Genomic DNA, 24,413 nt, shown 5'->3' on the forward strand with positions numbered 1-24,413 from the left:
CCATATATGACAAAACCGCAGCTAATATCCAAGCCAGTGGTGAAAAACGGAGAGCTTTTCCCCTAAGGTCAGGAACAAGATAAGATGTCCACTCTCACCACTTTTATTTAACATAGAACTGGCAGTCCTAGCCACAGCAATCAGACAAGAAAAAATAAAAGGCATCTAAATTGGTAAGGAAGAAGTAAAACTTTTCACTATTTGCAGATGACATGATAGTATATATAGAAAACCCTAAAGACTCCATCAAAAAACTACTAGAACTAATAAATGAATTCAGTAAGCTCACAGGATACAAAATCAAAATACAGAAATCTATTGCATTTCTATCCAATCATAAGTAGCAGAAAGAAGTTAAGAAAAGAGTCCTATTTGCAACTCCACCCAAAATAATAAAACACCTGGGAATAAACTTAACCAAGGAGGTGAAAGACCTGTACTATAAAAACTATAAAACATTGATGAAAGAAATTGAAGATGACACAGACATATGGAGATATATTCCATGTTCATGGATTGGAAGAACAAATATTGTTAAAATGTCCATACTACCCAAAGCGATGAACAGATCTATCAAAATAAAAACAGTATTTTCCACAGAACTAAAACAAATAATCTTAAAATTTGTATGGAACCACAAAAGACCCCAAATAGCCAAAGCAATCTTGAAAATGAAGAATAAAACCTGGAGGTATCAATCCCAGATGTCAAGATATACTACAAAGCTGTAGTAATCAAAACAGTATGGTCCTGGCACAAAAATAGACCCAGAGCTCAATGGAACAGAGTAGAGAGCCCATAAATAAACCCATGATTATATGGTCAATTAATCATTGACAAAAGAGTCAAGAAAATGCAATGGGTGAAAGTCTCCTCATAAATGGTGTTGAGAAAATTGGACAGCTACATGCAAAAGAATGAAACTGGACCACTTTCTCACACCATACACAAAAATAAACTCAAAATGGATTAAAAACCTAAATGTAAGACCTGAAATCAAAAATCCTAGAAGAGATCACAGACAGTAATTTCTCTAACATCAGCCATAATGACATTTTTCTAGATAGGTCTGAGGCAAGGGAAACAAAAGCAAAAATAAACTATTGAGACTACATCAAAATAAAAAGCTTTGCACAGCAAAGGAAACAGTAAACAGAAGTGAAAGTCAACCTACTGAAAGGGAAAAAGTGTTTGCAAATGACACATCTAATAAAGGGTTAGTAGTCAAAATATATAAAGAACTTATACAACTCAACACACAAAAAAACCAGTAATACAATTAAAAAATGGACAGAAGACATGAACAGATATTTCTCCAAAGAAGACATACAGGTGGTCAACAGACACATGAGAAGATGCTCAACATCACTCATCATCAGCGAAATACAAATCAAAACCACAATGAGATGTCACTTCACACCTGTCAGAATGGCTAAAATAAAAAACACAAGAATCAACAAGTGTTGGCAAGGATATAGAGAAAAAGGAACCCTTGTACACTGCTGGTGGGAATCCAAACTGGTGCTGCTGCTGTGGAAAACAGTGTGAAAGTTCTTCAAAAAATTAAAAATAGAATTCCTATATTATCCAGTAATGCCACTACTGGGTATTTACCTAAAGAATACAAAAACACTAATTTGAAAAGATACTTGCACACCTATGTTGATTGCAGCATTATTTGCAATTGCCAAATTATGGAAGCAGCCCAAGTGTCCATCTATAGATGAATAAAGAAGATGTGTTGTCTGTCTGTCTATCTATCTATCTATCTATCTATCATCTATCTATCATCTATCTAGTGGAATATTACCCAGTCATAAAAAAAGAATGAAATCTTGCCATTTGGAACAACATAGATGGATCCAGAGGTATAATACTAAGTGAAATAAGTCAGAGAAAGGCAAATACCGTACGACTTCATTCATATGTGGAATTTGAGAAACCAAACAAAATGAAAAGGAGAGACAAACCAAAAAGCAGACCCATAACTATAGAGAATAAACTGATGTTTACCAGAGGGGAAGTGGGAGGAGGGATGGATGAAAAATTGATGGGGATTAAAGAGTATACCTACCATGATGAGCACTGAGTAATGTGTAGAATTGTTGAATCACTATATTGTACACTTGAAACTAATATAACGCTGTGTGTTAACTATACTGGAATTAAAAATTTTTGAATCACAACTAGAAGATTAAAAAAAATGGTAGTGATTGACAGTATCTCATGCCTCAAAGAGGTTCTGTAGAACAGAGAATGGAAAAATCCATTGATTTTGACAACTGGGAGACTTTGGAGCCAATTAAGAATAATAATCATAGAGCAAGAAGAACAGAGCCAAAATGTATGAGTAATAAAGAGGGACTTGTAGTATTAAAGAAAAGGCAGGGGTGGGGTGGATGGACAAAATTGGTGAGGGGGAGTTGGAGATAAAGGCTTCCAGTTATGGAATGAATAGTTTTCAGGAATAAAAGACACAGCATAGGGAATATAGTCAGTGATATTATAATAGTGTTGCATGGTGACAGATGGTAGCTATGCTTATGGTGAGCATAGAAGAATGTGTAGAGATGGTAAATCACTATGTTGTACTCCTGAAACTAATGTAACATTGTGTGTCAACTATACTTAAATTAAAAAATTAAAAAAACAGAGTCAGTATGTTTATATAACCCCTCTAAATAATTTGACTCGGGAAGAAAGGAGAAAAAACAAGACAAGTCCCAGGCCCTCTCCTTTTCTCACTCGATGTACTCTCCCCAAGCAGATTCAGTCTGTCCCATGTAGAATTGCCATTTATATGTCAGTAGCTTCCAGAATTATATCTCAAATTTAAGCCTGGTCCCTAACTCTCATATATCAATAACTCTACTTGGGTATTAAATAAGCATTTCACTTAAACATCTAAAACTAGACTCATGATCTACCCCACCTTCACCAACTACAAAAACAAACCAAAATACAAGTAAAATAAACAATCAGATCCTTATTTTAATAAATGACATGGCATACTGCTCATTTGCACATGCTAGAAACTTTGGGGTCATTTATGTTATTCCTCTTCATTCATCCCATCTAATCCATCACCAGATCTTATGGACATACTTCTCTCCATATCCATTATCCACCCTAGTTGAGGCCACTATCACCTCTGATATCACCACCTGGACCACCTTTCCAAGTGGTTTCTCTGTATCTGCTCTTGCTCCCATAACAGCCAGAATGATCCTTTAAATTTGCAAATCTGATCACTATCACCCTCTTGTTTAACATGTTTCCATGGCCTCTTGTTTTCTTTAAGCCAAGCAAGTTTGTTAGAATGGAGTAACCATATGGAGGAATTAAGGAAAGCTTCACTAAGAAGTTGGCATATGAACGGATCATAAGAGTTTGCAGGTGAACAATAGTGTTAGAGTGGACAAGGGGGTGAGGGTGGCAGATCGTTCCAGTTTAGGAAGTGTCATGTGCCAAGGCAGGAAGTCAGGTGATCATAAAAGTGTGATAAATTCAGAGTGGCTATTCTCAGATGCCAAGGGGTGAGAAGTAGCTATTGAAGCCAGATTGTGAAAACCTTTTTGTGCTTGGATTTTATTAAGGTTTTAAAGCAAGGGGTGATGTAAAGAGCCAGGCTTTTTGTTGGATAACTTTGTAGCAGAGGGAAGGCTTGAGAAGCTGAGAACAGGGAGAGCAGTTCAGAGCCTGTTGCTCTGACCCAGGAAAGGTGATAGAGGCCTCAACAAACTCTGTGGCACCAGAGAGAAAAAGGGGTAGAGACGTATCTTAGAGTAGGATGAACACAAGTAGTGCAGCATTTGAGAATGTCTCTGTTGGACTTTTGTATTATGAGTAGATTCATGTGCACAGCCTATATTTTGACCCTGGATTGATATATTATTCTGTGACATCAAACTCTGCAGAGTGGATTATTTTTGCCATATATAAAATGTCCCGGAGATAAATTTAACAATTAGTTTCTGTCCTGGTCAAATCTGGATTAAAAATTCAGCCCAATAAAAATATTTTTAGAAATTCAGTACCTGGGTTCCCCATGAGTTTTCCTCTGATAAGGTTTCTGAACTTAGTCAAGTCATATAGCTTAGTCTGGGGCTTAAATTCCTCATTTGTAAAATGAGGGTGTTGACTAGAATCATTAGAAGGAATCTAAGGTTCCTTCAAGTTTCTTGATCCCAGTGTCAATTTCTAGGATAGTTCTCTAATTTACTTGATTGACTTGAGTCTTACCAGCAGGGAACATACTGCTCCATAGTTTCTTAAGGATGTAACTCTCTTTTTAGAGATCTGATGGTCTAGGGGGCTCTGAGTAGCATTCCTAGACCCACCTTATCGTGGAAAATCCATTATATTTACAGTCTTTGTAGAGGGTTTTTCAAATTTCCCATAGCTGAGTATCAAGAAAAAAAATGCGGGTTAATAAAAATTGGTCGTGATGAATTATAGTTCTACTTGGTCTGTTCTCTACCCAAGGTTCCCTCCACCAGGAGAAGCTTAAACAAAGATTCATTGTCAGGTCTTTCTAGACTTTTAATGTCAAGAACTTGTGTAGACTAATAAGTGTATTTTTTAAAGTGCAATCAAATCGCAAAGGTTGAGACATATAATTTAATTTAATAAATTTTAAGCTTCCATTAGGTATGGAACATTGTAGAGAGGAAGAAGAATAGGTAAAGGAATGTCTTAAGATGAATAAGGTCCAATTTATGTCTTCAAGGAACTATATTGTTTAATAGGAGAGCCTGGAGTATAAACAGCCACTCCATGTGAGTGCATGAAAAGGGTAGTCAGCAGAGGGAAGTGACAGGTGTAGGATGACTACAATTCTGTCCTCAGGGTTGCAAACTGCAATAACTGTCTTCTGGTGTTTGCTGTTCCAAAGTTCTGCCTCAGAAGACAGCTGTTAGTGTCACTCGGGTCTTAGGTCTAAAGAAGTTGATCTACCTACCTTTGGCAAATGTATACAAAGGGTTTTAGTCAATTTCATGAACCAATTTAGATCATAGCATATCATTCGTGCAAGAGATTAAAAAGGACTGACTCGCTGAAAATGGTTGATTGGTTATAAATAGACACTAAGTTTTTGGCAAGATTGAGGTGAAAGCTTTCATGAAGTTATGTAATTGTGGCAACATATTGTCAACTGTTACACTAGTAGTCAATCACATCAACAGAGTTAGTATACTACTTGATAGACAGGCATGCTAGCATAAACAAGTTATCAAGCTACAGACTAAACTGAAGACCTATAAAATAATGATGCTTTACTGTACATTCTATGGGTATTACATTTGTTATGTACATCAGATCTGACTTCTGGATGAGTGCCATCCTTCAATTTTATGTGTTAAATTTAACATAAAGGTGACAGAATTAGATTTCTAAATTTAGGCATTTATGTCATTCAAAGTGCTTGCTAAAATGTTCTATAATGTCACTCATCTTAATGATAACTGTCTTCTGGTGGTGAAAAGGTGTTCTTTCCTGTTTTGTCTTTGAACATTTTTTTCAACTTAACACATCAAATGACAAAAATTAGAATACCAAAAATAAGTGATCTTTGGTGCTTTGAATAAACTTTCAGGTTTAAAGAACATGAGAAAGCTAGTAAGCCAGGAAAGTGATTTTTGTGGGGAGTGGGGTTGGTTTTAAACTTCAGCTAATTATGAAAGCCTTTGAAAGGCTTGATTGTTTAATGTAGGGACAAATCTGTCTAAACTGTGATAGAAGTTCTGATCCCAGATTTGTGTCACTAGGTTTTGACTAGGAGCAATCCTACAAATAACTTTCAAGATATGTAACCTGAATGAGAACATCGAAAAGTCTAAACCACCCATAAGGTATGTTTCCATTGGGCTCTAAGCCCTCATACCCTGCCCCCAGTGACTCTGTATGTTAAGGCAATGTATTTAAAGAACACTTGTTAAGATAATGTATATCTGGCAGGAGAAACTCATTAGTAATATTAGCTAACACTCAGGTGCTTAATTTGTGCCTGGCATTGTGCTAAGTACCCTATATCAGTTATCTTAATTAATACTGAGAATAAACTTACCAAGTGGATACTATCGTATGTAATCACTTTTAAGATGTACTTCCCCCCCCCACACACACACATTCTAACACTGAAATTGGGGTGTGTCTTACAACCAACCGCATCTTACATGTATAATTTGGAACATTCTTTTCTATCCAAGGGTTGTAAAATCATGGTGAAACTGAAAATAGAAGGCATCATAGATTAGATGAAATATGCTATTAGCCACCATCCTCCTTTATCCAATCTTACCTAAAAGGAAACTGAGATACGAGGTTAAGTGTGCTATTCTAGATCACAAAACTGGTAAATATTTGAGCCAGGATTCCACAGAATTGTCTCACTCAATCCAGGACCAATCCTTATAACTTGCACACCATGCTGCCTGCTGGCAATCTAGCAAAATTGATATATCTGAATAGTCATCCTCAGAGAGCTCCACATTTGGGAAAGTGGAGTTGGGGAGAAAGAATTTATAAGAACCGTAGTGGACTGTTTAGTGAAGGGGCATAGTAGAGGACTCTTGGAAACTAGAGTAATCATGAGCAAAATGGACCCTGAAAGGAGAGAAAAGCTACAGGAATGTCGGGAAGCATTGAAGGTGAAGGCCCCACTCACTGTTTTGTCCAGGGCCAGATCTGCATGTGTAGAAACTTCTAAATGGGATTCAGAAAGAAAATCCTTATGTAGCTTATGTAGCAGGGAGATTTATTTACTATAGCTGTCATCTGTTTATCTGTATACCTATAATGATACATGTAGATCAATCTATATTGAAAGAGAGATTTGTATCATACTTAAAATTTTTTTAAATGTTTATTTAGTTTTTGAGAGACAGAGAGAGACAGAGCGTGAGTGGGGAGGGGTAGAGAGAGAGGGAGTCACAGATTCCAAAGCAGGCTCCAGGCTCTGAGCTGTCAGCCCAGAGCCCAATGTGGGGCTCGAACTCATGGAACGCTAGATCATGAACTGAGCTGAAGTCGGTCGCTTAATCGACTGAGCCACCCAGTGCCCCCGTATCATGATTTCTTTTTAAAAAATGTTAATTTATTTTATTTTTGAGAGAGAGAAAGAACACAAGCAGGGGAGGGGCAGGGGGAGAGAATGGGAGACACAGAGTCTGAAGCAGGTTCCAGGCTCTGAACTGTCAGTGCAGATCCTGATGCAGGGCTCGAACCCACAAACTGTGAGATCATGACCTGAGCTGAAGGCCGAGGCTTAACCAACTGAGCCTCCCAGGCATAAGTGTCTGACTCTTGAGTTCAGCTCAGGTCATGATCTCATGGTCATGAGATCGAGCACCGCATCAGGCTCCACACTGAGTGGAGATTCTCCACTTGGGATTCTCTCTCTCCCTCTCTCTATGCCTCTCTCTCTCTGTGTCTCAAAATAAATAAATAAACATTAAAAAAAGAATTCTACATTATTAACAAACATTTTCTTACCCTACCGTTAGATTTTAAAACTTTGTGTTATGCTTTGTTTTTAAAAATTTTTTTTTTAACGTTTATTTATTTTTGAGATAGAGAGAGACAGAGCATGAACAGGGGAGGGGCAGAGAGAGAGGGAGACACAGAATCTGAAACAGGCTCCAGGCTCTGAGCTGTCAGCACAGAGCCCAACGCGGGGCTCGAACCCAAGGACCGTGAGATCATGACCTGAGCCGAAGTCGGACGCTTAACCGACCAAGCCATCCAGGCGCCCCTATGCTTTGTTTTTTAAATTTATTTTATTTTTTCTAGTGACTAGCACAGTTCCATGTAAGTGGAAGGTCAAACACTTTTTAAATAAATGAATAATAACTTTCTCTCTTACTTCAATGCTACACAGAATCTTGGAAGCATATTCGGGTTTAGAAGAAAGATGCTTTAGTGGGGGTGGGGAGCCTCTTGAAAAGAATTTTATCAGTTGCAGAAATAACAAATACCACTGCACTTTCTATTCCTGCTTGTCAAGGGATGAGGTAGGTGAATTAAAGTGAGCCAAGATCTAACACTGCTGCTTTGCCTCCAGTGGTAAAGATGAGCCAAGGAAAAGACAAGCCAGTGAAAATACTCTGTCATGACTGTCAGCCCCAGTGACCATTTGCACAAACACGACACAGACCAACACGTACACACACACGTATATAAAGTTTTGTATTTTCCTTTGCCTGTGTCTAGTCAGCTCAAATGGGTCGATTCATGTTTTGGCTCATGTAACCAAACCAGAGTCTGGCTCAGCTCTACCTGCAAACTTTCTGGGCTGCTTGGGTAGAACGAAGTGGTTTGAGTTTCTGAGAACAAATAATTAGACTCCAGAAGATGGCCATTAGTTTCTGCCTCTGTGGGTTCTGTGATCTTGTAAAAAGGAAAGTGAAGTTAGATAAGCAAAGCACTCAGCTACATGGGCTTCATGATATTCTTCCTTTTAGTGTTATCAGAACATTTATTTCATTGCTATTCTGGACTTGATAAGCTTATGGATTAATATTTTTAAATTACTTTTCCTTTTAATCAACCACATTTGATACGTTAGACTCAGAATCAGCACTGGTGTGGCCCAGAAAAAATCATTTTATGTTTTTTTAAAAAAATTTTTTATTCTCACCCTTTGAGCTTCCAAGGTAATGAAGTTTTAAGTGAGCCCTAAGAGCATCATCCTATCTAAGAGGCTATGAGTAAGATATTTTCTTATTTTGTTACATACTCCACTTACTCCTCCATTTTTGTACATATTTTCATGGTATTTTTTTCATTCCATAAAAACATCAGAGACTTGTGTCATTGGGAAAATCAGTTACAGTGCAGACTAACTGAGGCATTGACCCTGTCCAGTGAGTTTTGGTAACCAGGAGGTATTAGGCCAAATATAATAAGACTTCTTTCCTTGAATTTCACAGCAATAGCATTTAAACCAACTTTTAAGTGGTTTTAAAAATGTAGCAGAACATGAATCTCACTTTGTAGGTATTTTTCCTTTATTAAGGATGTAGCATCCAGAAATTCTTATCTATTATCATATTTAGTCCTTTTTCCAAATTATGAATCATCTTACTATAGTTATTTACTAATATATACTCACTGAAATAACTTTCTGTGACCTGTTTGTATGTCCATTTACCCAGAGGCAATTACTAATGCTATTTTCATAGAAATTACAAACATTTAATTTCATGATAAAATCACAGCCTTATCTGTTAAGCTTGAGGTAGGTGGGGAAGAAGGTGAGAAGCACCTTTCTCATACAAAGTTCAGAACTCATATCCAGAGCAAATAAAACAGAAACCACCTTCCCATGGTGAAGCTTTTCATTTCCTAAGGGGAAGCGGTGAAAGGAGGAGTAGTGACCTCAGTGAGCTAACTGTCTGCTCCCATCTTAATTATCAGATGGTATTTGAGGATGCAGGGATTTCAGTATCACCTATAAGTTATTAATAGCACTGAAAGTTACTTTGACTGATGAGATATAAGAAGAGAGATGATAATAGGAGTAAACTGCTCATATTGTGGGATAGGGAGATGAAATCACAAGAAAACAAAAACAAGGGTTACATAAAAGTTAACTATATCAACATCATTCCATCCCTACCCTCCATAATTTTTTTTATAATCACAATTCCTGGAATAGGGGCAAAACTGTGGTGAGAAACTAGTTGAAAACCAATAATTGGGTATTAGAAGAACTGGAGAGGTGTGTTTTTTTCTTTCATTCCCGTGTTTATCTTTACCCTTTGCCTTTTCAAGTCACAGGAAACAGCTCTACCACCTTTAGAAGTTCTGGCTAACCCAGTCACTTGAGTCTTTTCTTATCTTTTAGTTTTGAAGCTGTCCATTACTTTTCAACCTAATATATTCTGGAGCTTGGTACTGAGAGTAAAGAAAAAAAAATAGGTAAGAAAACATCAAATTTTAAGTTTGGAAGTAGACACTGGACATATCCTTTGTAGTATAAGCATAATGTTAAAAACGTCTTTGGTGGTGATTTAGCAACAGTTTAATTTCTTTAATGTTTATTTATTTTGAGAGAAAGAAAACATGAGTGGGAGAGGGGCAGAGAGAGAGGGAGAGCGAGAATTCCAAATAAGCTCTGTGCTGTCAGCGCAGAGCCTGATGTGGGGTTTGAACTCACAAACTGTGAGATCATAGCATGAGCCGAAATCAAGAGTCAGACACTTAAGTGACTGAACCACCCAGACACCCACAGCAGTTTGTTTGTTTGTTTGTTTGTTTGTTTATTTCTATGGGCTTATTCTGCTTTTCTCTTTGGAATGCCATAGAGTTTTGTTTGAGTCCTTCAATAACTGACTTGGCTTGATCCCCATGACACAACATAATAATCCAGGGTTCATACATTTCATTGGAACCCTGAAAATTTACAGTTTGGCCAAGATCAGGAGGGTAGTTCCATTGCAACCACACCAACATAGGTCATTAGCCACATGAAGACAGCCAGATCTTCCTCCAGAAACAGACACATGATGAGGTTTGGAATCCTAGTGACGGGGTCACTCATAACTATGGAAAACTTCTGAAAACAGTTTGATTTCATGGCCTTTTGACTTCTGTACAGCTTACATGATAGACTTGTAGACCCCGAAGCTTATGGGGGCAAAGAGAAGAAGCAGGATGACATAAGAGGCCATAGTCACAAGGCTAAAATCTTCAGGGAAAATAGCACTGTCAGCATAAGATGAAAGACAAGCTCAGCTTTCTTCAAATTGTGCCACAAAATCAGATGGTGGTTTGTACAAGAGACTGCAGAGCAGGAAACCCCCTCCTGTATGTCTTTCCTTCTGTCACTGGGCATGGAGGGCTGGGACCCAAGGTCAGAGAGCAGTTAGATGGAAGTGACAGATGTCTAGTGGCTCTACCATGGGTTTTTCCAACAAGGTCAGGAGAGAGAGATGGCAAATAATATTCACACCGTTGGCTCTCCCAAGTCCCTTCACTATTTCCGCTTCGTGCTTAGACTCTGACTACTCGTAATGTTTAGATATATGGCCTTCCAGACTTTCTCTATTATTTTATATGCTAACTGAAACTTTTCTTGTTTAATATTTCACTTACAAATCCCTTCTGCCTTTGCATTTTTTCCCTACTGAAAGTGTTCTCCAATTGTTTTCTTTTGTCTCTCTACCCCTGCCCTAATCCCATTCCCCTGAGGTCTCCTCTGGTAATGTTTTGTTATATAGCCTTTCAGACTTCCTCAATTATTTTATATGCTAACTGGAATCATAGACTGTTTTCACTGGAAGGGACCTTAAAGATCATCTTTCCATCTCCCCCACCCTCCACTGTCCACTCACTGCAGGCTTCCAGTAGATACAGAAAGGCTAAATGCCCCCCCCCCCGCCCCCTCCCCCCGTCCCCGGAAATGCCACCTCGGCCAGTAATTGAGAAAACTGGGACTAAAACCCAGGCAGGTTTCTTCACTCCTAGTTAAATGACCTTTCTACTGCCTCCCACAATTTTATTTTCTTAGTCTGTTTCATGGCCTAAAAAAGTAGTTTCTGTAGGATGGGTTTAAGTGAGTTGTGGCTAGATTTAGTTTATGAGGTGACCATTCATTTCCATGTGGATAACAAGCCGTCAAAGAAACAAACCTCTAACTAAATAGAAGTGGCTGTAGTTCGTCTCCTCTGTTCTTCCTCTGGCCTTAGTGAATGTAGCCCACAGGCCCAGAGCTCTGCTTTACTGGAGCAGCTTTCTTGTACTAAAATAGTCCTTGGATACATGTATCATATAGTCAGCTTTTGCCTCTCTTTTCTCTTACTGGTCACTTACTTTGGGCAAAGGCACATCATTCCCTGCTTTCTCTTCATGTACTTCTAGAAAGATGGACTTAAACCAGCCAGGCCATTTGAATTGCTGATTTTCTGAGTATCTTCTAGGTATTCCTCATAAAAACCAGGATTCTCCCCTGGTGTGGGACATCATGTTTTTGTACCTTCATGTACCTTCAACTGAAATTTACAGCTTCATCAGTAAATTCTGACCTACCTTAAACTTCTAGTCTTGACTTTTTCTTTAACATTTTAAACAGACCCTGCTCCAGGCTTTTTAAGTTCAACCTGAGCACACACGTACATCCCCTTTCATAGGTAGAAAATGCACACTTTTACAAAATCACTCTAATGAAATCCCTGGGGTCTCAATCTGCCTCTAGACTTCTTCCACCCCAGTCATGCTCAGAACTTCTAACTCACCTGACCCACCTGAAAGTCCCAGGATTACTTTTCTCCCCACTGGGCCTAGATCTTTGGTCTTTGTTCCAAGTCCATCATATCTTCTGATTTATAATAAACTTACTTACTTTAACTATAGTCGGATCTCTGACAGACTTCATAGTGATTTTTGGATGAGGGATTTTTTTTCTGCCAGGGATCCAAATTGAACAAACTCGAGTTTTGAAGGGAGAACATGTCGGGGAATGGATGCCAAAGAGGCCCACTCTGCAAATATATTGTGCAATTAACAGAGTGCAAGTGAGCTCTTCTGAGTTTGATGGCGGCAATTGTTTCTTGGGGTTCTCTTTTTTCACATAACCCTCTGCCTGTTGTTGTTTTCCTTTGTATGTGCTTGTGAGTGTCTTGTGGGGGATGTTAAACAAGCACCATTTTACTCCATGCGATTGTAGCATCATGCTTTCATGTTTACCTTTCATATCCACTTTAAAGATGCAATCTGTTTTACCACTGGGACTGCTGCTATGGCCAGTTCTGTAGCATTGCCTTCAGTTCAGGCACATGCCTCTGAAACCGTAATCACTAACAGATGCTGCTCTGAATCAAGAATTCCCCTCTCTGGCTACTCAGCCTGAGCAATGAGCTGCCTAACTTGGATCCTACTAGCTTCTTGAAAAACTCCACAGGCTGCCTTACTAGCATATTGGTAACATGCAGAAGATTGATATTTTCCAGGCCCAAGCAGGACTTTGAAATAATACCTAGCAGTTGTAGAGAACTATTTATTTTCCCCTCCTCCCACAAATGTTTTCTCATACATGATCTCATTTTATCCTTCACATAGTCCTTGGAGTTAAATAGAGAAAGCAGTATTTTCCCCTAGGAACCTGAGGTACAGAGATGTTAAGTAACTTGCTCAAGGTCACACAATTAGCCTTGACTCCTAGTCTGGTGTTCTTTCCACCAAAATGACACTAGTATTTACTTTGTCTTGTGTCAAAGTTGTCTAAAGTCTTTTCGGGTGCTGCATGAATCCAAGCTATCATTCTTACAGCTTAGATTTAAATTAAATTTGTAACAACTTTTCGTGGCTTTTTTTCCACCTTGGTCCTTAAGTTATAAGTCTAAGGCAGTTGTTCTGTGTGCTAAAAATTATTTGGGAGTCTTGTTCAGTAGATCAAAAGTATAGACCCAAATTCAGCATTAAAAAACACAAAAATCAAAAACCAACCACCCAGTGATTCTGAATCAGGTAGTCTGTGTAAGCACTGTTCTAAGAGCTACAGTAAGCAAGCCACTTAAGATCCCTGAGCCTCAGTTTCCTCATTCAAAACACAAAAGGAAGCAAGACTAGAATTAGTAAACTATTTCCAGAAACTAACATAGATCCCAACCTTAACAGCTTGCATCAGAATTCCTCTTAGGGAAGAAACAGTACTTGTCTGGAAAAACACTTTGGAGGTAGACAGGAAAACCTCTGGGGTCTGGGTTTTCTGGACAGGGCAGGGAGTAAGAATAGAGGGGAGTTTATGGAAAGACATGAAGTTAGGTGCTGAGTATGTTAGAGCCCAACAGAGGAATCTCCCGTGGTGAGATGTCCAGAAAGGACTCTGGAGAAGCAGAATGGTTGATACGGAGTTCCAAGGTGTTTGCTCTGTGGTCCTTCCCTGTGGTCCCTGTATATTTAGGAAAATATATATTTTATGTGAATAGAGGCTTTTTTTATGGCAATCAGTGAAGAGGCTGGATTTAATTCTGGATTAATATAATGTAGAACTGATCAGAAGAGATCATAAGAACATAAGTCTTGGGAATTTGAGGAAATCTTAGAGAGAACTTAGGATTTCTACAGACTAGAATTGGAGGCTTAAACCCATTTCACCTAGTTATTCATGGGATAGATGTAACCAGGGGACATTTGGGTGAATATATGAGAGAAGGAACATGTAGAAAATACTATTTCTGAAATATTCTCATGGCCTTAGAGGAACAAGAATGTGATTAGAGGTGTCATAAGAAAGGTGCATATCAAAAAAGTGAATATGAACAATGATGTTTACAAATAGGGTAGTTGAAAGATAAAAAACTTTGAGGTGTAGTTCCAGCATGGGCCTAGTTTATGGAATGAATTTAACTGAGTTCTAGTGCCTTTGTTCCTTTTCCTATGCATTACATAAATGTAGTACACATGGACTGTTGATGATTTTAATTTAGAATCCAGAGCCAAAAAAAAAAAAAATGGGAGTTTTCTTCACCTGGAAATATTTATTTCAAGATTTTCAGGAAGAGTTGTTGGTCTGAAAGAGCAGATGTTGGGGAGGCACAAGGCATAGGGCAATAGAACCAAGGCATTGGTTTCCAATTCAGAAAAGAACAGATATTCTATATGAATGTAAGGAGCAAAAATGTCCTCTTTGCAAAGAAGTAGGAGCCCAGATATGCAGCCTTAAAGATGAAGCTATGTCCTCATCTGTGATTTGGATACTAGAAAGTCCCAATCTTCTCCACAACTTAGAGGCTGAGATGACAAGATTTGATGAGAATGCTTATGTTGAATGGTTTCAGTCCTCTGGGTAAAGAAAGGGAAATAGCATCATCTGCTGAAAAATAAAAGTTGGGATTATAGAAAATTGTGGGATTTACAAGAGAGATCTGTACTAGTTCTGGAAGTATTAAGCTAGGTAGTTCAATCAATGGCAAGACTGCCTATGAGTGACTAGGGCCAAAGAACCCCTATACAGTCTTATACAAATTTCTTAAATAAAGGTTCCCTTTATCCCCTTACTGTCAGCAAAATTCAATTCCCTTTGAGAATTCTGCTTAAGTGGGTTTTTCATTTTCCCCTTCTTTCAGCATCAGGGACCAGGAAGAGCAAGCAGAGAAAAGCCCAACATTCTTCTGGCTTCCCTTTTATTATTTATTCTTGCAATCAGCAAATATTTGTTGAGCAGCTAGTAGTCTAGGTGCTCTGGGTTAGGTGCTGAGAATGTAACTGTGAATAAAACAGACTGTATATGGAATTTATTTTGTAATCATTTTAATTCCTTGGATAATAATACCTCCTTTGAAACTTACACTGTATATAGAAATACTACCCTTTCTTGTTGCTCTCATTTACCAAATTACCCATATGTTGAAGCTTTGGTTGCCTGTCCTTCAAATCTAGGTTATGGGTATGAGGAGAGCTGAGCATTCTTTGAGCGGTGTCTCCATTTTTCAAATGATGGAGATCCATGCTCTAAATTTATTTTTTGTAAGCCATTTCATATGACTGAAAAGATTTACTGGTATCAAGACCTTGCTTTGGGACATCTTAACCTATTCAGAAAAAGTTAACAATGAATGTGATGGCCATACCCTTGATTTGATCTTTGCCTTAAGACTGAGTTTTTATCAGCATTCATTGCTCAATTGTATATTTTATTATTTTGGGATGGAAAATCAGTTGCTTTCTGTAATCAAGTCCCCAAGTTCCTGAATTTATTCCCCATAATTCCTGTTTGCACATTGGTGAATTCTTTTCTGAGTTCATCTTTTTCTTGCAATACCTTGCTGTACTAGTTTGTTAGGGCTGATGTAACAAATTACTACAAGCCGGATGACTTAAATAAACAACAAAAATGTATTGTCTCCCACATCTGGAGGTCAGAAGTCCCAGATCAAGGTGTCAGCAGCATCGGTCTCTTCTGAGGGTTGTGAGGGACGATGGTTCCGTTCCTCTTTCCTAGCTTCTGGTGATCAGCTGGCAATCTCTGATGTCCTTGGCTTTTAGATACATCACCTAAACTCCGCCTTCATCTTCATATGGTGTTTTCCCTGTTGTGTGTCTTTGTGCCCGAATATCCCTTTTTAATTTTGATGCAATTATATTGTATTAAGGTTCACCCCAATGGCCTAATTTTAACTTGATTATCTGTATTTCCAATATAAAGTCACATTGTGAGGTAGTGGGGTTAGAACTCCAATATATCTTTTTTGGTGGTGGGAAGCAGGACACAATTTAACCCACAATGCTTGCCAGGCACACCAAGGGCAACTAAATCATGCTACTCACGTTCCATTTTCCAATCTTTTTTCCTAGGGCTACAAGTTCATTTAATGCACAATCCGTCTTCCAAGTTATCACAAGCAACAGTTTTACCAAATGTTAGAGGGGTTCCTAAGCTAATGCCACCTTTTCTTTCACATTCCAATTTGTGGTTCTGGAGATACTCACAAATTAGCACAATATTCACAATGGTTGCTCATGGAGAACTAAGAATGTTTTCAATATTGGGCAATTCATATTACCCTTAATTTTAGAAGTAGATCTATTTGTATGCTTGCCAATTCCCTACAGATATTAGAGGAGGCCGTGTCCCCTGTGTCTCCAACTCTCGATGCTCTTTTGACTGTATCAGTTCTTTTAGTCCCTGTCCAATTAAGTTTGTCCCAATATGTTAGTTCATTTTTGGCTCCCACACCATTTTTCCCCCCTGTATCTATCCTATACCCTGCAATCCACTCCTTCAGTTTGTCTCTCTCTATTATCCTCAATAGTGATACCTCCTATTCTTTTGTCCTACTGATCCTAAAAAAGGCCAGTACCAAAGTATATCCAGTCATTCCAGTCCTCCTCTGACCTGTAGCACGTTAAGTGCTTGTGGAGGAATCCACACAGAGTCCCTACAGCTTCGTGGTATCTAATCCCACTGTGTTCTCAACACTGCTGAGGAATCATCCACGGGTTCTCTCTCTCTCTTCCATTCATGGATACGCCATATAAGCTTAAGAATCTTTGGAAAGCATAACCTTGTTTTTAAAAAATTCTGCTATGCAAAAAATGATCCAGTAAGTAATTCCATAACTTTCATCTTTAACTTCTACAACATTCTTTCCATTTGCACCCATTTGTTCTATTTTCCTTTTTGTTTCAATATCCTGCCTCTTGTTCAACTTTGTCCTTTGCTATTGTGTTCTATCCTACCTTTTCTACCTCTTCAGTCAGCTTACTCCATCAAATGCCTTTTCTTTATCCCTGATTTGTAACTCTTACTCTTGACTGAGATTTTCACCTCAGCATAATCCTTTGCTTAGTTTGTCTTGATCGTAAAAATCATTCTTGGGCTTTATACTTTGTTTTGTTTTGTAAAATATCTTCATATGTTTTTCTTATGATCTGCTTCCCTCGTCTCTACTCCTTTCTCCTGTACACTAAAACTAACAGGACACTCTTGGCAGCCTTTTGTTTCCTCACAGTTAAGAATAGAAACTACCAAATGCCTCATATTTTGAGCTTAGAGAACCACCAGGTTGGAACCATCTCTCCTCTAGTAAAATACCAATGTATAAGTAACAAACTATCATGTTAGGATGTAAAGTGATTAAAATATCACATTCTGAATATCAGATAATTTTTATGGTTTTGTATCGTGTGATGTCTCTCTTAGCACCAATATTCAGAGATTCACATTTCATTTTTTAACCCTCCTTGAGATTTTTAAACTAATCCTACTCTGACAATCTTTAATTGTATTTGGAATACAAATCAAGACTTTCCCTGCTTATCATTTTGGTAAAAATGTATTAAGGCTTTATGAAGCAACTATTAAATGTCCTTCTATAGGCTTTGGCTAGAAAATTTTGTATTGGGAGATTCACAATCTTGGTTATTAAAATCCAAGATGTTTTATAAGGAACATATTAACTAGGGAGATATTCTGTGGAGCCACTTAAATAGAGCAGCCTCATTTTTGCTAATGACTATATAGTATTCTATTTATATGTTTGGTCATAATTTTACTTCTATTTAGCATTCTCCTTGATGACCATTTAGATTGCTTCCAATCATTTTCTATTATGAACAGTTCTGCAATTAATATTTTTGTATATGTATCATTTCATACACAAGCAAGGATACTTGTAGCACGAATACCTGTAATTAACATTCCTGGGTCAAATTTTATGTGCATCTTTAATCCTTGTAAGTGTTGCTAATTGATCTTTATAAAATTGTACCAATTTACTTACCTACTAACATGTATGAGAGTGGTTGTTTCTTCACAAATGCATGGTAATAGTGTTAGCAAACTTTTTTTGCCAGTCTGAAAAGTTAAAAATTACCTCTGATTGCAGTTCAAATCTGTATGTATTTTATTATGAGTAAGGTTAATGTATTTTTCAATCTGGAATTTTTGGTCTTTATCTGGGATGTTTAGACAATATATATTGAATGTAATATTGAAATTATTGCACTTGAATCTATTATCCTGCTTTTTGTATTGGATGTGTTCCATCTATTCCCTTTGTTTTTTTTCTCTTTTCCTACATTTTTGGATTGAATATTTTTTTTTTCAACGTTTTTTTTTTTTATTTATTTTTGGGACAGAGAGAGACAGAGCATGAACGGGGGAGGGGCAGAGAGAGAGGGAGACACAGAATCGGAAACAGGCTCCAGGCTCCGAGCCATCAGCCCAGAGCCCGACGCGGGGCTCAAACTCACGGACCGCGAGATCGTGACCTGGCTGAAGTCGGACGCTTAACCGACTGCGCCACCCAGGCGCCCCAAGAATTGAATATTTTTTGAATTCTATTATGTCTCCCTTATTAGTTTTAGCTAAACCTCTTTATTTCTTAGTGGTTGCTCCAGGTTTTGAAACATGCATCTTTAAGTTATAACAGTCTACTTTCGAATAATGTTACATCACTTCACATGTAATGTAAGAACAGTATACTTCCATTCACCTCTACCTTTATGTTATTGTTGTCATACCCTTTACTTATGCATGTTATAATTTCACAATACATTATTATAGTTTTTGTCTTAATCAGACAGTTATCTTTTAAAGAAATTTTAAAAATGAGGTAAAGCTTTTACATTTACCCACATCTTTACCACTTTTGTGCTTTTTATTCTTTTGTGTAGATCCAACTTGCCATCTGGTATTATTTTTCTTCTCTCTGAAAAAATTCCATATTCTTTTAATATAGATATCCTCATGATAAATTCAACATTTGGAAGATATCTTTAATTAAAATATGTTTATTTCATCTTTATTCTGGAAGATACCTTTACTGAATGTAGAATTCTAGATTGACAAGTTTTCTGTTTTGTTCTTTAGTCATTTAACATTTTGTTTCATCCTCTTCTAGTTTGAATAGTTTATGATGAGAAGTCTTCAGTTACTTTTACTTTTGTTCTGTTTATCATGTTAATTTTTTAAAAGATTTCTTTTAAGATTTTTTCTTTGCCATCAGTTTTTAGCAATTTTTTTATAAGTTTGCTTCTATCTTTGACATTATCTCTAGACCTCATACAATTTCTTTCTTACTGTGTGTGTTTTGCTTAAATACTTACACAGTTACATATTTTAACACTCTTGTTTGCTAGTTTCATCATCATTGTCATTTCTGATTATGCAATTTTTAGTACTTTTTCTTTTGTTTTATGAATCACATTTTTCTGCTTTATGGCATGCTGAGTAATTTTATATTAAATACTGGTCATTATGTGGTTTGCATTGTTGAGTGTCTTTATTTTGTGGTCTTCCTTTAATGATGGTTAAGCTTTGTTTCAACAGGTGGTTAGTTTACTTTCAAATCTATTGTATATCTTTGAGGCCCTTTTTTAAAAATTAAATTAAAATTTAAAAAAAAATTTTTTTTTTTCAACGTTTATTTATTTTTGGGACAGAGAGAGACAGAGCATGAACGGGGGAGGGACAGAGAGAGAGGGAGACACAGAATCGGAAACAGGCTCCAGGCTCCGAGCCATCAGCCCAGAGCCCGACGCGGGGCTCGAACTCACGGACCGTGAGATCGTGACCTGGCTGAAGTCGGACGCTTAACCGACTGCGCCACCCAGGCGCCCCAAAATTTTTTAAATTTAAATTCAAGTTAGTTAACATATAGTGTTGTATGGCTTCAGGAGTAGAACCCAGTGATTCATCACTTACATATGAAGCCCTTTTGAAAACTGGTGCAGTCCATCTAGATTAGAACTCTGGATCTCCAATATTCGAATAGTAAATCCAAATCCTTTCCTCTTGGTTTTCAGCTATTTTTTTTCTATTTCTTTTTGTACTTTGTAATTTTTGATCAAATGAAAAATATTAAAAATGAGAAAGTTTTAGAATTTGAGTCTGAGTACTGTCCTTTTCTTCAGAGATGATTTTGTAGTTGCTTCTGACAGGGAGTTCACTTCAGTCTAGTCTGGGGTTGAGCTGGTTCAAAGATGGATTCCAGTGTACGTGAAGGCTAATCCACTTCCACTGTGGCTATAAGAAGTAATCTTTTTGGGGGCACTAACTAAATCCTTAGCATGTTTACTAGAGTTTCCCCTCCTTGATGGGACTTGAAGTACAAGTTGGTCTCTCTAGCTCCAGTAAACTGCCTAAAGTTTTGCTCTACTTCTTAGTGTCTGTTATAGGCTGAATTGTGTCCTTCCCAAATTCCTATGTCTTAATCTGCAGTACCTCAGAATGTGACTGTATTTGGAGATGAAATCTTTAAAAAGTTAATTAAATTAAAGTGAGGTCATTATGGTGGGCCCTAATCCAGTGTGACTAGTGTACTTTAAGAAGAGAGACTAGGACACAGACACACACAGAAGGCAGACCAGGTAAGACACAGGGAAAAGATGGACATCTACAAACCAAACAGAGAGGCTTCAGAGGAAACCAATCCTGCCAATACTTTGACCCTAGACTTCTAGCCACCAGAATTGTGAGAAAATAAGTTCCTGTTGTTTAAACCACCCAATCTGAGGTACTTTGTTATAGCAGCCCTAGCAAACTGATATAGGATCCTAGCTGCAACTTTCTGCTTACCTTCTTATGTTCTTAGCTCCATGTTATTTATGAATTAGCTAACGCCTAGAGGTTAATTACATAGTTGAATGTTGGGTTCATCTTAATACATTTCCATTCCCTGTGAAATTCTCAAGGCTTAGCTGTCTTGTTGAATTCCAGGTTTTCTCTCTAGTCCTGCGAGGCTACTCAGCTCAGCTTCTGCTCAGCTTCTCACCCTCATGGCAACTTTTTCTACTCAATTCTCAGATGGTAGACCCTTGCAAACCAGCAAATGCATTCAGAAGAAAAGTGGAGCAGAATGTTGAGCTTATTTCAGTACTTCATGACTCTTGGAGAGCCTTACCTCTCAAGTTCTGGCTGCCTAGAGAGTTTCTAATGCTTTCAATCATTTGTTTCTATTTTATCCAACTTTTCTAGTTTTGTTTTTGTTTTTTTGTAGGGAGATTTGGTTTGACACAAGCGTGTCTATCAAACTGTTAGTGAAATTATTTTTATATTAATTTTGAACCTAGGCATTTCATTAAATTAAATTGTTCTTTGTAATATCTTTTTGATTGGATCTTGTTTGTCTCAAGGTCCAAATTTAATATGTTGAAACCTAATACCCAGTGTGATTGGATTTAAAGGTGGGGATTTGGAGAGGTGGTTATTTCATGAGGATGGAGCTTTCATGGATGGGATTATTGCCCTAATATATAGAGACCCCAGGGAGCTCCTTCACCTCTTCTGACATATGAAGACACAGTGAGAAAATGGCTGTCTGTGAACCTGGAAGTGGACTCTCTACTGGCACCTTGATCTTGGACTTCCTAGCATCCAGAGCTGCAACTGTGAGAAATAAATCCTTGTTGTTTATTAGCCACCCAGGGTATGTTATTCTGTTATAGGAGCCTGAATTGAGACAGTGAGGACCATATCTGTCTTTAAGCATTGAATATCGTTGTGACGTATGAGGCCAGTCTAATTTTTTTCCCTTTGCATTAGGTACAAGAAAGAATGTGATACTGTACCAAAGTATAAGATACAACGATTTTAATAAAATTGAACTTTATATCTCTCTCACATATCAGTCTGGCTGGTCTGGTTTATCAGATAACTGCTGCATAAATTCATCCAGGGAGCAATTTCTTCTGTCTTGTTGCTCTACCATCCCCTTAGTGCATTGTTTTCATCCCCAAGATTGGAGGTGGGACCCTGGGCACATCTACATTCTAGCTTGCAAAAGAGAAAAAGAGCCAAAATTCAGAGAAAGCATTTTTTTAAATTGTAGATGACTTCGCACACTTCACTGTAGTGCATATCCAGTTGTCCAGAACATACTCGTGTGTCCATACTAAGTAATTACAAAGAAAGCTAGGAAATGTATTGTCTACTGGGTGGCCAGAAAAAAGAGGAAATTTAGAGGAAACAAGGAATCTACCTCAGACTTGTTGGTGACTTACTCATTTTGTCTGATGCCCAGAGTTCTTTGTTTTTGTTGTTGTTTTTTCATCTTTGAAGTCCAGTACTATCACTAGGGTATGTTTCAGTTTGGTAATCTTATTGAAATAGTTTTTTTTTTTTAATGAGCTGCTATATCAAGTTATATGTTTAAGTCTCGGTTTTTCAAAATTACATCTTTAAATTATTTTTGTGTTGTTTTTTTGTTATTATTGTAGTCTGTAATTCATATCCTTCATTTTGCCTTCTTTTCTCAGTCCTTTTCTGTTCCTTGGTGTAATTTCAGTGATGGCTGTTTGTGCTGCTCAATGTGGCCTTGATTTCTTGGATGGATTTATTTTTTTCTTCTGTTTATTTCTTAAGTCTGCCAGCTCATGTTTCATCTCCTCCAGTTCTCTGCTTTGAGCTCTTTGATTCATTAGGTGTCTTTATTAATGACCATATATTTGGTCATGATTTTTATCTGAGCAGTGGCCATATTTTTCTAGTGTGTATTCATCGCCTGCCACTTGTTTTTCCCACATTTTTCTTCCTTTTCCTGAAAGTAACTTTGCATACATACTTGGCTGGTTCTTTTTTGCTTATTACTTTTGTGAATGACGTGAATTCTTCCAGTTACTTGTGGGAGGTTCCTTCAGGGGAGAGACTAGAGCAGTGTTCCAGGCAAGCAGTAAGTTTCTTTGGTTCACAGCAAAGCTCTTTATGACTCAGTGGTGTGTGTGTGTGTGTGTGTGTGTGTGTGTGTGTGTGAATTCTTTTAACCTTCCATTCTCCCTAGTTCAAAGAAATCAACAGTTTCTGGACTTTTCATAATTCAAGATCCATTTCCTTCACCCTTCTACAAGACACATTGATTCTCTCAAAAATGCATGTTTCCTTGTTTAGTCCGACCTCCTTTGCCTATTCTGTGGGGTCCGGGGAAGCTCCCACTAAAGGCCCATGCATCCTGTTCCCATTGTTTCAAGCAACACTTGTGGTCCTGCCACATACTTTGAATAGCTGTGCTCTGTCTGATTTGTTTGAGATCTTTAGCCACATATGTCTTTTTAGGCATTTCCCGGCATCAGGTGGTTCTTCCTCAGATATTACAGTACAGGGTTACATGTGTCTTCTAGCTTTATCAAAGATCATTTTTCTCTCTCTTTTCATTGTTACTGTGATTTTATTTCTTAGAGAAAACTGGATAGAGGTATCTTTTGTCTGGAACTTTATAAGCAGGTCTATGCATAGTCCATTTAGGGAAATCCATTATTTTTTAGGATTAATTTCTTTAAGTGGTATATTAACAAAATTTCAAGAATTCCAATATGTTTTTCAGAAAAGTTATACAGGGATGCCTGGCTGGCTCAGTCAGTAGAGCATGTGACTCTTGATCTCCAGGTTGTAAGTTCAAGCCCTACTTTGGGTGTAGATTACTTAAAAAAAAATCTTAATACTTACCTGGCAGGGGCGATACCATGATCATGAAGGTGATTTTCCCAAGGTGAGGCTTATCTATTTCACTCTGGATGTGCTGACCTTTGCAATTTCCTCAAATGTGGGAAGCTCAACTACATAATTGGTGGTAGTGGGGGACTGTGTTCGTGCTTTCCCCTGGTTTTCTCTTTAAAGAAAGTGTATCTTGGGGCACCTGGGTGGCTTAGCCAGTTGAGCTCAGGTGATGATCTCGCAGTTCATGAGTTGGATCCTTGCATAGGGCTCTGCACTGATAGCTCAGAGCCTGGAGCCTGCTTGAGTTTCTGTGTCTCCATCTCTCTCTGCCCTCCCTGCTCATGCTCTGTGTGTGTGTGTGTGTGTGTGTGTGTGTCTCCCTCTTAAAAGTAAATAAACACTGAAAAAAAAAATCTTTAACAAAATGTTATACAAACATTTTTTTGTTTGTATACTCCATTAGCATATGAATGTTTCTATTTTCCTATTTTTTAAAGTATTTATTTATTTATTTATTTATTTATTTATTTATTTATTT

At 37.7% G+C, this 24,413-nt stretch overlaps 1 protein-coding gene and 1 non-coding gene across 4 annotated transcripts in view; both read left to right on the forward strand.

Moving 5' to 3' along the window:
* Window positions 1-24,413, forward strand: part of PARPBP (PARP1 binding protein) — a 147,918-nt gene that overhangs the window by 96,921 nt on the left and 26,584 nt on the right. For all 3 annotated transcript variants that reach the window (XR_007456798.1, XR_007456799.1, XR_007456800.1), the window contains exons 13-14: window positions 5,769-5,852; window positions 9,848-9,921. The gene's annotated coding sequence lies outside the window, so the exon portion shown is untranslated. The remainder of the gene's footprint in view (window positions 1-5,768; window positions 5,853-9,847; window positions 9,922-24,413) is intronic.
* On the forward strand, window positions 23,877-24,040 carry LOC125920569 (U1 spliceosomal RNA). Its single transcript, XR_007457145.1, has one exon. It is a non-coding gene; the product is annotated as a U1 spliceosomal RNA (small nuclear RNA).

This window comes from Panthera uncia, chromosome B4 (genome assembly GCF_023721935.1).
Source record: "Panthera uncia isolate 11264 chromosome B4, Puncia_PCG_1.0, whole genome shotgun sequence".
In the NCBI taxonomy this organism is placed as follows: domain Eukaryota; kingdom Metazoa; phylum Chordata; class Mammalia; order Carnivora; family Felidae; genus Panthera; species Panthera uncia.